Source organism: Bufo bufo, chromosome 2, assembly GCF_905171765.1.
Source record: "Bufo bufo chromosome 2, aBufBuf1.1, whole genome shotgun sequence".
In the NCBI taxonomy this organism is placed as follows: domain Eukaryota; kingdom Metazoa; phylum Chordata; class Amphibia; order Anura; family Bufonidae; genus Bufo; species Bufo bufo.
Window position 1 is genome coordinate 447,442,550 of NC_053390.1, and position 12,957 is coordinate 447,455,506.

The following is a 12,957-nucleotide window of genomic DNA, read 5'->3' on the forward strand; positions in this document are numbered from 1 at the left end:
TCATCTTTGATGCCGCTTATCTGAAAAACAACTGCTGTCTTAAAGGAAATCTCAGTGCATCATCAGAAAGAGAGCTATTGTTTACATCAAGTTTTTATGTTTTAAGATAAGCTAGCAATGTGCGATTGGTGAGGGTCTGACCATCACTACCCCCCACCTGTAACAGAAAGAAGGGCATGCAGTACCAGACCTGCACAGTGCCAGTCCTACCCACACAAGTATATCTGGCACTGTACATAAATGCCAGTCACTGGAAGAGGGCTGATCTACATTACTAGACACCGCAGGACGGACATGCACAACACGTCAGCCCTGGGTGTGGGTCCTCCAGAGGGCACTGTGGAAACTTTTTGCACGGAACAGGGCTTACACAAGAAGTTGCAACTTTTGTACACCGGAAAACTGTCATACAAGCTTGATAGAATCCCGGCTTCTCTTCAAGGTATACGCTAAGGACGTATATATTCAATAGAGGTCTATGACAAGTTGTTGGAGGAGTTGTGTTATCGGGACAGGCGTGGACGAACTGTGCCAACTAACCACTTTGGCTTTGGGTGAAACTTAAAGGGGTTATCCAACCCCTATAATGTCCCCCCTAATGCCTGCGCACTACTTACCCTGATCCCCGCACGGCCGCTGCTGCATCCCCCCGTTGAGCGGATCAAAACATAGGGTGGGGGGCATCCAATACAAGGCCTCAACGTGGACAAGCCTCCTTAGCGCCTCCCTCGATGCTGCTACCTCCTGGAGTAGTCTCGGTGTAATTGGCAGCTGACCCACAGGAGTCAGAGACACCAGTGCAATGCACCAAGGGGTCAGGTAATAATCAGGAGACAGGCCGAGGTCGGGGCTGACTGCATACACACATATCGAAGAATGAAGTCCAAGGTAAGGGCTGGCAGCTAGGTTATCAGACAGAAAATAACACCTTATGCCAGAGTCTAGGAAACTTAACTCCTTAGGACACAGCCTTATTTCACCTTAAGGACCAGGCCATTTTTTGCAAATATGACTAGTGTCACTTTAAGTGGTGATAACTTTAAAACGCTTTGACTTATCCAGGCCATTCTGAGATTGTTTTTTTCGTCACATATTGTATGAGACTGGTAAAACGAAGTCCCAAAATTTTTATTTATAAAAAAATACCAAATTTACCAAAAATTTGTAAAAAATTGCAAATTTCCAAGTTTCAATTTCTCTACTTCTATAATACATAGTAATACCTCCAAAAACAGTTATTACTTTACATTCCCCATATGTCTACTTCATGTTTGGATCATTTTGGGAATGATATTTTATTTTTTGGGGATGTTACAAGGCTTAGAAGTTTAGAAGCAAATCTTTAAATTTTTCAGAAATTTTCAAAAACCCAATTTTTAGGGACCAGTTTAGGTCTGAAGTCACTTTGTGAGGCTTATATAATAGAAATCACCCATTCTAGAAACTACACCCCTCAAGGTATTCAAAACTGATTTTAAAAACGTTGTTAACCCTCTAGGTGTTCCACAAGAGTTAATGGCAAATGGAGATAAAATTTCGATTTTTTGGTAAATTTTCCATTTTAATTCATTTTTTCCAGTAACAAAGCAAGGGTTAACAGCCAAACAAAATGGTATATTTATTGCCCCGATTCTGTAGTTTGCAGAAACACCCCATATGTGGCCGTAAACTACTGTACAGCAACACAGTAGGGCGTAGAGGGAAAGGTGCGTCGTATGGTTTTTGGAAGGCAGATTTTGCTGGACTGGTTTATTTACACCATTTCCCATTTGAAGCCCCCCTGATGCACCCCTAGAGTAGAAACTCTATAAAAGTGACCCCATCTAAGAAACTATACCCCTTAAGGTATTCAAAACTGATTTTACAAACTTTGTTAACCCTTTAGGTGTTGCACAAGAGTTATTGGCAAATGGGGATGAAATTTGAGAATTTAAATTTTTGGGCAAATTTTCCATTTTAATCAATTTTTTCCAGTAACAAAGGAAGGGTTAACAGCCAAAAAAAATGCTATATTTATTGCCCCGATTCTGTAGTTTGCAGAAACACCCCATATGTGGCCGTAAACTACTGTACGGGCACACAGTTGGGGCGTAGGGGGAAAGGTGCTCCGTGTGGTTTTTGGAAGGCAGATTTTGCTAGACTGGTTTATTTACACCATGTCCCATTTGAAGCCGCCCTGATGCACCCCTAGAGTAGAAACTCCATAAAAGTGACCCCATTTTGGAAACAACGGGATTCGGTGGCAGTTTTGTTGGGACTATTTTTAGGCTACATATGATTTTTGGTTTATCTATATTAAATTTTTGTGAGGCAAGGTTACCAGAAATAGAAACTCTGAAATTTTATCTCCATTTGCCAATAACTCTTGTGGAACACCTAAAGGGTTAACGACGTTTGTGAAATAAGTTTTGGATACCTTGAGGGGTGTAGTTTCTTAGATGGGGTCGCTTTTATGGAGTTTTTAATCTAGGGGTGCATCAGGGGGGCTTCAAATGGGACATGGTGCCAAAAAAAAAGGCCATCAAAATCTCCCTTCCAGAAACCATACGGCGTTCCTTTCCTTCTGCACCCTGCCGTTTGGTCATACAGCAGTTTACGACCACATATGGGGTGTTTCTGTAAACTGCAGTATGAGGGTAATAAATATTAAGTATTGTTTGGCTGTTAATCCTTACTTTGTTATTGGTAAAAAACAGATTAAAATGGAAAATTTGCGCAAAAATAGTTTTTTTGTCACAGTTTTTTTTTTTTTTACCGTGTTCATCTGAGGGGTTAGGGTGGGGGTATTTTTATAGAGCAGATTCTTACGGACACGGCAATACCTAATATGTCTACTTTTTTATTTATTTATTTATGTTTTACACTATATTATCTTTTTATAAACAAAAAAAAAATATTTTAGTATCTCCATAGTCTAAGAGTCATTTTTTTTTTTTTGTTTTTAGCCGATTATCCTAGGTAGGGGCTCATTTTTTGCGGGATGAGAGGACGGTTTTATTGGCACTATTTTGGTGGGCATATGACTTTTTGATCGCCTGCTATTATAATTTTTGTGATGTAACGTACCAACCAGCAGCCTGAGGCTGAGCGGCGTCGCTTCCCGATGACCTCAGAGAATTTTGCATATCACTAGTTCCCATGATGCATTGCAGGAAAGACAGCACACGGAACGTATGGCATCTTTAGTACCGTAGTAAAAGTGAATTACATAAAACATTTCGCACAGTGTAATAAACAAGAAATCCCGTAGAGATTAACAGAGGAAAACATTACCTTGTCGCCCTAATTTAAAATTATACACTGTGAGGGACTATATATAGGTAGTGCGCCACCTTCAGGTTTGTGCTCGCTTCGGCAGCACATATACTAAAATTGGAACGATACAGAGAAGATTAGCATGGCCCCTGCGCAAGGATGACACGCAAATTCGTGAAGCGTTCCATATTTTGTTTCCCGCAACTTATATCTTCTTTTCTTTTAGGCAGATTTTTTTATTGCGCAGCAGTGTTTTAATGTCGATTCACTTTATGTCACTTTTGTCAGACATTTCATACATTCTAGATAATATAAGCCTGCAGACTAGCATGTTTATCGCCCTAGACAGGGGGTGATAAGCAGCTGCCTGTCATCTTTGATGCCGCTTATCTGAAAAACAACTGCTGTCTTAAAGGAAATCTCAGTGCATCATCAGAAAGAGAGCTATTGTTTACATCAAGTTTTTATGTTTTAAGATAAGCTAGCAATGTGCGATTGGTGAGGGTCTGACCATCACTACCCCCCACCTGTAACAGAAAGAAGGGCATGCAGTACCAGACCTGCACAGTGCCAGTCCTACCCACACAAGTATATCTGGCACTGTACATAAATGCCAGTCACTGGAAGAGGGCTGATCTACATTACTAGACACCGCAGGACGGACATGCACAACACGTCAGCCCTGGGTGTGGGTCCTCCAGAGGGCACTGTGGAAACTTTTTGCACGGAACAGGGCTTACACAAGAAGTTGCAACTTTTGTACACCGGAAAACTGTCATACAAGCTTGATAGAATCCCGGCTTCTCTTCAAGGTATACGCTAAGGACGTATATATTCAATAGAGGTCTATGACAAGTTGTTGGAGGAGTTGTGTTATCGGGACAGGCGTGGACGAACTGTGCCAACTAACCACTTTGGCTTTGGGTGAAACTTAAAGGGGTTATCCAACCCCTATAATGTCCCCCCTAATGCCTGCGCACTACTTACCCTGATCCCCGCACGGCCGCTGCTGCATCCCCCCGTTGAGCGGATCAAAACATAGGGTGGGGGGCATCCAATACAAGGCCTCAACGTGGACAAGCCTCCTTAGCGCCTCCCTCGATGCTGCTACCTCCTGGAGTAGTCTCGGTGTAATTGGCAGCTGACCCACAGGAGTCAGAGACACCAGTGCAATGCACCAAGCGGTCAGGTAATAATCAGGAGACAGGCCGAGGTCGGGGCTGACTGCATACACACATATCGAAGAATGAAGTCCAAGGTAAGGGCTGGCAGCTAGGTTATCAGACAGAAAATAACACCTTATGCCAGAGTCTAGGAAACTTAACTCCTTAGGACACAGCCTTATTTCACCTTAAGGACCAGGCCATTTTTTGCAAATATGACTAGTGTCACTTTAAGTGGTGATAACTTTAAAACGCTTTGACTTATCCAGGCCATTCTGAGATTGTTTTTTTCGTCACATATTGTATGAGACTGGTAAAACGAAGTCCCAAAATTTTTATTTATAAAAAAATACCAAATTTACCAAAAATTTGTAAAAAATTGCAAATTTCCAAGTTTCAATTTCTCTACTTCTATAATACATAGTAATACCTCCAAAAACAGTTATTACTTTACATTCCCCATATGTCTACTTCATGTTTGGATCATTTTGGGAATGATATTTTATTTTTTGGGGATGTTACAAGGCTTAGAAGTTTAGAAGCAAATCTTTAAATTTTTCAGAAATTTTCAAAAACCCAATTTTTAGGGACCAGTTTAGGTCTGAAGTCACTTTGTGAGGCTTATATAATAGAAATCACCCATTCTAGAAACTACACCCCTCAAGGTATTCAAAACTGATTTTAAAAACGTTGTTAACCCTCTAGGTGTTCCACAAGAGTTAATGGCAAATGGAGATAAAATTTCGATTTTTTGGTAAATTTTCAATTTTAATTCATTTTTTCCAGTAACAAAGCAAGGGTTAACAGCCAAACAAAATGGTATATTTATTGCCGATTATCCTAGGTAGGGGCTCATTTTTTGCGGGATGAGAGGACGGTTTTATTGGCACTATTTTGGTGGGCATATGACTTTTTGATCGCCTGCTATTATAATTTTTGTGATGTAACGTACCAACTAGCAGCTTGAGGCTGAGCGGCGTCGCTTCCCGATGACCTCAGAGAATTTTGCATATCACTAGTTCCCATGATGCATTGCAGGAAAGACAGCACACGGAACGTATGGCATCTTTAGTACCGTAGTAAAAGTGAATTACATAAAACATTTCGCACAGTGTAATAAACAAGAAATCCCGTAGAGATTAACAGAGGAAAACATTACCTTGTCGCCCTAATTTAAAATTATACACTGTGAGGGACTATATATAGGTAGTGCGCCACCTTCAGGTTTGTGCTCGCTTCGGCAGCACATATACTAAAATTGGAACGATACAGAGAAGATTAGCATGGCCCCTGCGCAAGGATGACACGCAAATTCGTGAAGCGTTCCATATTTTGTTTCCCGCAACTTATATCTTCTTTTCTTTTAGGCAGATTTTTTTATTGCGCAGCAGTGTTTTAATGTCGATTCACTTTATGTCACTTTTGTCAGACATTTCATACATTCTAGATAATATAAGCCTGCAGACTAGCATGTTTATCGCCCTAGACAGGGGGTGATAAGCAGCTGCCTGTCATCTTTCATGCCGCTTATCTGAAAAACAACTGCTGTCTTAAAGGAAATCTCAGTGCATCATCAGAAAGAGAGCTATTGTTTACATCAAGTTTTTATGTTTTAAGATAAGCTAGCAATGTGCGATTGGTGAGGGTCTGACCATCACTACCCCCCACCTGTAACAGAAAGAAGGGCATGCAGTACCAGACCTGCACAGTGCCAGTCCTACCCACACAAGTATATCTGGCACTGTACATAAATGCCAGTCACTGGAAGAGGGCTGATCTACATTACTAGACACCGCAGGACGGACATGCACAACACGTCAGCCCTGGGTGTGGGTCCTCCAGAGGGCACTGTGGAAACTTTTTGCACGGAACAGGGCTTACACAAGAAGTTGCAACTTTTGTACACCGGAAAACTGTCATACAAGCTTGATAGAATCCCGGCTTCTCTTCAAGGTATACGCTAAGGACGTATATATTCAATAGAGGTCTATGACAAGTTGTTGGAGGAGTTGTGTTATCGGGACAGGCGTGGACGAACTGTGCCAACTAACCACTTTGGCTTTGGGTGAAACTTAAAGGGGTTATCCAACCCCTATAATGTCCCCCCTAATGCCTGCGCACTACTTACCCTGATCCCCGCACGGCCGCTGCTGCATCCCCCCGTTGAGCGGATCAAAACATAGGGTGGGGGGCATCCAATACAAGGCCTCAACGTGGACAAGCCTCCTTAGCGCCTCCCTCGATGCTGCTACCTCCTGGAGTAGTCTCGGTGTAATTGGCAGCTGACCCACAGGAGTCAGAGACACCAGTGCAATGCACCAAGGGGTCAGGTAATAATCAGGAGACAGGCCGAGGTCGGGGCTGACTGCATACACACATATCGAAGAATGAAGTCCAAGGTAAGGGCTGGCAGCTAGGTTATCAGACAGAAAATAACACCTTATGCCAGAGTCTAGGAAACTTAACTCCTTAGGACACAGCCTTATTTCACCTTAAGGACCAGGCCATTTTTTGCAAATATGACTAGTGTCACTTTAAGTGGTGATAACTTTAAAACGCTTTGACTTATCCAGGCCATTCTGAGATTGTTTTTTTCGTCACATATTGTATGAGACTGGTAAAACGAAGTCCCAAAATTTTTATTTATAAAAAAATACCAAATTTACCAAAAATTTGTAAAAAATTGCAAATTTCCAAGTTTCAATTTCTCTACTTCTATAATACATAGTAATACCTCCAAAAACAGTTATTACTTTACATTCCCCATATGTCTACTTCATGTTTGGATCATTTTGGGAATGATATTTTATTTTTTGGGGATGTTACAAGGCTTAGAAGTTTAGAAGCAAATCTTTAAATTTTTCAGAAATTTAAAAAAAAAAAATATTTTAGTATCTCCATAGTCTGAGAGTCATTTTTTTTTTTTTGTTTTTAGCCGATTATCCTAGGTAGGGGCTCATTTTTTGCGGGATGAGAGGACGGTTTTATTGGCACTATTTTGGTGGGCATATGACTTTTTGATCGCCTGCTATTATAATTTTTGTGATGTAACGTACCAACTAGCAGCTTGAGGCTGAGCGGCGTCGCTTCCCGATGACCTCAGAGAATTTTGCATATCACTAGTTCCCATGATGCATTGCAGGAAAGACAGCACACGGAACGTATGGCATCTTTAGTACCGTAGTAAAAGTGAATTACATAAAACATTTCGCACAGTGTAATAAACAAGAAATCCCGTAGAGATTAACAAAGGAAAACATTACCTTGTCGCCCTAATTTAAAATTATACACTGTGAGGGACTATATATAGGTAGTGCGCCACCTTCAGGTTTGTGCTCGCTTCGGCAGCACATATACTAAAATTGGAACGATACAGAGAAGATTAGCATGGCCCCTGCGCAAGGATGACACGCAAATTCGTGAAGCGTTCCATATTTTGTTTCCCGCAACTTATATCTTCTTTTCTTTTAGGCAGATTTTTTTATTGCGCAGCAGTGTTTTAATGTCGATTCACTTTATGTCACTTTTGTCAGACATTTCATACATTCTAGATAATATAAGCCTGCAGACTAGCATGTTTATCGCCCTAGACAGGGGGTGATAAGCAGCTGCCTGTCATCTTTGATGCCGCTTATCTGAAAAACAACTGCTGTCTTAAAGGAAATCTCAGTGCATCATCAGAAAGAGAGCTATTGTTTACATCAAGTTTTTATGTTTTAAGATAAGCTAGCAATGTGCGATTGGTGAGGGTCTGACCATCACTACCCCCCACCTGTAACAGAAAGAAGGGCATGCAGTACCAGACCTGCACAGTGCCAGTCCTACCCACACAAGTATATCTGGCACTGTACATAAATGCCAGTCACTGGAAGAGGGCTGATCTACATTACTAGACACCGCAGGACGGACATGCACAACACGTCAGCCCTGGGTGTGGGTCCTCCAGAGGGCACTGTGGAAACTTTTTGCACGGAACAGGGCTTACACAAGAAGTTGCAACTTTTGTACACCGGAAAACTGTCATACAAGCTTGATAGAATCCCGGCTTCTCTTCAAGGTATACGCTAAGGACGTATATATTCAATAGAGGTCTATGACAAGTTGTTGGAGGAGTTGTGTTATCGGGACAGGCGTGGACGAACTGTGCCAACTAACCACTTTGGCTTTGGGTGAAACTTAAAGGGGTTATCCAACCCCTATAATGTCCCCCCTAATGCCTGCGCACTACTTACCCTGATCCCCGCACGGCCGCTGCTGCATCCCCCCGTTGAGCGGATCAAAACATAGGGTGGGGGGCATCCAATACAAGGCCTCAACGTGGACAAGCCTCCTTAGCGCCTCCCTCGATGCTGCTACCTCCTGGAGTAGTCTCGGTGTAATTGGCAGCTGACCCACAGGAGTCAGAGACACCAGTGCAATGCACCAAGGGGTCAGGTAATAATCAGGAGACAGGCCGAGGTCGGGGCTGACTGCATACACACATATCGAAGAATGAAGTCCAAGGTAAGGGCTGGCAGCTAGGTTATCAGACAGAAAATAACACCTTATGCCAGAGTCTAGGAAACTTAACTCCTTAGGACACAGCCTTATTTCACCTTAAGGACCAGGCCATTTTTTGCAAATATGACTAGTGTCACTTTAAGTGGTGATAACTTTAAAACGCTTTGACTTATCCAGGCCATTCTGAGATTGTTTTTTTCGTCACATATTGTATGAGACTGGTAAAACGAAGTCCCAAAATTTTTATTTATAAAAAAATACCAAATTTACCAAAAATTTGTAAAAAATTGCAAATTTCCAAGTTTCAATTTCTCTACTTCTATAATACATAGTAATACCTCCAAAAACAGTTATTACTTTACATTCCCCATATGTCTACTTCATGTTTGGATCATTTTGGGAATGATATTTTATTTTTTGGGGATGTTACAAGGCTTAGAAGTTTAGAAGCAAATCTTTAAATTTTTCAGAAATTTTCAAAAACCCAATTTTTAGGGACCAGTTTAGGTCTGAAGTCACTTTGTGAGGCTTATATAATAGAAATCACCCATTCTAGAAACTACACCCCTCAAGGTATTCAAAACTGATTTTAAAAACGTTGTTAACCCTCTAGGTGTTCCACAAGAGTTAATGGCAAATGGAGATAAAATTTCGATTTTTTGGTAAATTTTCCATTTTAATTCATTTTTTCCAGTAACAAAGCAAGGGTTAACAGCCAAACAAAATGGTATATTTATTGCCCCGGTTCTGTAGTTTGCAGAAACACCCCATATGTGGCCGTAAACTACTGTACAGCAACACAGTAGGGCGTAGAGGGAAAGGTGCGTCGTATGGTTTTTGGAAGGCAGATTTTGCTGGACTGGTTTATTTACACCATTTCCCATTTGAAGCCCCCCTGATGCACCCCTAGAGTAGAAACTCTATAAAAGTGACCCCATCTAAGAAACTATACCCCTTAAGGTATTAAAAACTGATTTTACAAACTTTGTTAACCCTTTAGGTGTTGCACAAGAGTTATTGGCAAATGGGGATGAAATTTGAGAATTAAAATTTTTGGGCAAATTTTCCATTTTAATCAATTTTTTCCAGTAACAAAGGAAGGGTTAACAGCCAAAAAAAATGCTATATTTATTGCCCCGATTCTGTAGTTTGCAGAAACACCCCATATGTGGCCGTAAACTACTGTACGGGCACACAGTTGGGGCGTAGGGGGAAAGGTGCTCCGTGTGGTTTTTGGAAGGCAGATTTTGCTGGACTGGTTTATTTACACCATGTCCCATTTGAAGCCGCCCTGATGCACCCCTAGAGTAGAAACTCCATAAAAGTGACCCCATTTTGGAAACTACGGGATTCGGTGGCAGTTTTGTTGGGACTATTTTTAGGCTACATATGATTTTTGGTTTATCTATATTAAATTTTTGTGAGGCAAGGTTACCAGAAATAGAAACTCTGAAATTTTATCTCCATTTGCCAATAACTCTTGTGGAACACCTAAAGGGTTAACGACGTTTGTGAAATAAGTTTTGGATACCTTGAGGGGTGTAGTTTCTTAGATGGGGTCGCTTTTATGGAGTTTTTAATCTAGGGGTGCATCAGGGGGGCTTCAAATGGGACATGGTGCCAAAAAAAAAGGCCATCAAAATCTCCCTTCCAGAAACCATACGGCGTTCCTTTCCTTCTGCACCCTGCCGTTTGGTCATACAGCAGTTTACGACCACATATGGGGTGTTTCTGTAAACTGCAGTATGAGGGTAATAAATATTAAGTATTGTTTGGCTGTTAATCCTTACTTTGTTATTGGTAAAAAACGGATTAAAATGGAAAATTTGCGCAAAAATAGTTTTTTTGTCACAGTTTTTTTTTTTTTTACCGTGTTCATCTGAGGGGTTAGGGTGGGGGTATTTTTATAGAGCAGATTCTTACGGACACGGCAATACCTAATATGTCTACTTTTTTATTTATTTATTTATTTATGTTTTACACTATATTATCTTTTTATAAACAAAAAAAAAATATTTTAGTATCTCCATAGTCTAAGAGTCATTTTTTTTTTTTTGTTTTTAGCCGATTATCCTAGGTAGGGGCTCATTTTTTGCGGGATGAGAGGACGGTTTTATTGGCACTATTTTGGTGGGCATATGACTTTTTGATCGCCTGCTATTATAATTTTTGTGATGTAACGTACCAACCAGCAGCCTGAGGCTGAGCGCCGGCGCTTCCCGATGACCTCAGAGAATTTTGCATATCACTAGTTCCCATGATGCATTGCAGGAAAGACAGCACACGGAACGTATGGCATCTTTAGTACCGTAGTAAAAGTGAATTACATAAAACATTTCGCACAGTGTAATAAACAAGAAATCCCGTAGAGATTAACAGAGGAAAACATTACCTTGTCGCCCTAATTTAAAATTATACACTGTGAGGGACTATATATAGGTAGTGCGCCACCTTCAGGTTTGTGCTCGCTTCGGCAGCACATATACTAAAATTGGAACGATACAGAGAAGATTAGCATGGCCCCTGCGCAAGGATGACACGCAAATTCGTGAAGCGTTCCATATTTTGTTTCCCGCAACTTATATCTTCTTTTCTTTTAGGCAGATTTTTTTATTGCGCAGCAGTGTTTTAATGTCGATTCACTTTATGTCACTTTTGTCAGACATTTCATACATTCTAGATAATATAAGCCTGCAGACTAGCATGTTTATCGCCCTAGACAGGGGGTGATAAGCAGCTGCCTGTCATCTTTGATGCCGCTTATCTGAAAAACAACTGCTGTCTTAAAGGAAATCTCAGTGCATCATCAGAAAGAGAGCTATTGTTTACATCAAGTTTTTATGTTTTAAGATAAGCTAGCAATGTGCGATTGGTGAGGGTCTGACCATCACTACCCCCCACCTGTAACAGAAAGAAGGGCATGCAGTACCAGACCTGCACAGTGCCAGTCCTACCCACACAAGTATATCTGGCACTGTACATAAATGCCAGTCACTGGAAGAGGGCTGATCTACATTACTAGACACCGCAGGACGGACATGCACAACACGTCAGCCCTGGGTGTGGGTCCTCCAGAGGGCACTGTGGAAACTTTTTGCACGGAACAGGGCTTACACAAGAAGTTGCAACTTTTGTACACCGGAAAACTGTCATACAAGCTTGATAGAATCCCGGCTTCTCTTCAAGGTATACGCTAAGGACGTATATATTCAATAGAGGTCTATGACAAGTTGTTGGAGGAGTTGTGTTATCGGGACAGGCGTGGACGAACTGTGCCAACTAACCACTTTGGCTTTGGGTGAAACTTAAAGGGGTTATCCAACCCCTATAATGTCCCCCCTAATGCCTGCGCACTACTTACCCTGATCCCCGCACGGCCGCTGCTGCATCCCCCCGTTGAGCGGATCAAAACATAGGGTGGGGGGCATCCAATACAAGGCCTCAACGTGGACAAGCCTCCTTAGCGCCTCCCTCGATGCTGCTACCTCCTGGAGTAGTCTCGGTGTAATTGGCAGCTGACCCACAGGAGTCAGAGACACCAGTGCAATGCACCAAGGGGTCAGGTAATAATCAGGAGACAGGCCGAGGTCGGGGCTGACTGCATACACACATATCGAAGAATGAAGTCCAAGGTAAGGGCTGGCAGCTAGGTTATCAGACAGAAAATAACACCTTATGCCAGAGTCTAGGAAACTTAACTCCTTAGGACACAGCCTTATTTCACCTTAAGGACCAGGCCATTTTTTGCAAATATGACTAGTGTCACTTTAAGTGGTGATAACTTTAAAACGCTTTGACTTATCCAGGCCATTCTGAGATTGTTTTTTTCGTCACATATTGTATGAGACTGGTAAAACGAAGTCCCAAAATTTTTATTTATAAAAAAATACCAAATTTACCAAAAATTTGTAAAAAATTGCAAATTTCCAAGTTTCAATTTCTCTACTTCTATAATACATAGTAATACCTCCAAAAACAGTTATTACTTTACATTCCCCATATGTCTACTTCATGTTTGGATCATTTTGGGAATGATATT

The 12,957-nt window shown here is 41.4% G+C and overlaps 4 non-coding genes across 4 annotated transcripts; all 4 read left to right on the forward strand.

Moving 5' to 3' along the window:
- The first annotated feature begins 3,342 nt into the window (after positions 1 to 3,342).
- On the forward strand, positions 3,343 to 3,449 carry LOC120993007. The gene has a single exon (XR_005777139.1). It is a non-coding gene; the product is annotated as a U6 spliceosomal RNA (small nuclear RNA).
- Positions 3,450 to 5,646: 2,197 nt separating this feature from the next.
- LOC120993008 lies at positions 5,647 to 5,753 on the forward strand. The gene has a single exon (XR_005777140.1). It is a non-coding gene; the product is annotated as a U6 spliceosomal RNA (small nuclear RNA).
- Positions 5,754 to 7,750: 1,997 nt separating this feature from the next.
- Positions 7,751 to 7,857, forward strand: LOC120993009. The gene has a single exon (XR_005777141.1). It is a non-coding gene; the product is annotated as a U6 spliceosomal RNA (small nuclear RNA).
- Positions 7,858 to 11,379: 3,522 nt separating this feature from the next.
- Positions 11,380 to 11,486, forward strand: LOC120992602. The gene has a single exon (XR_005777008.1). It is a non-coding gene; the product is annotated as a U6 spliceosomal RNA (small nuclear RNA).
- The last annotated feature ends 1,471 nt before the right edge of the window (positions 11,487 to 12,957 follow it).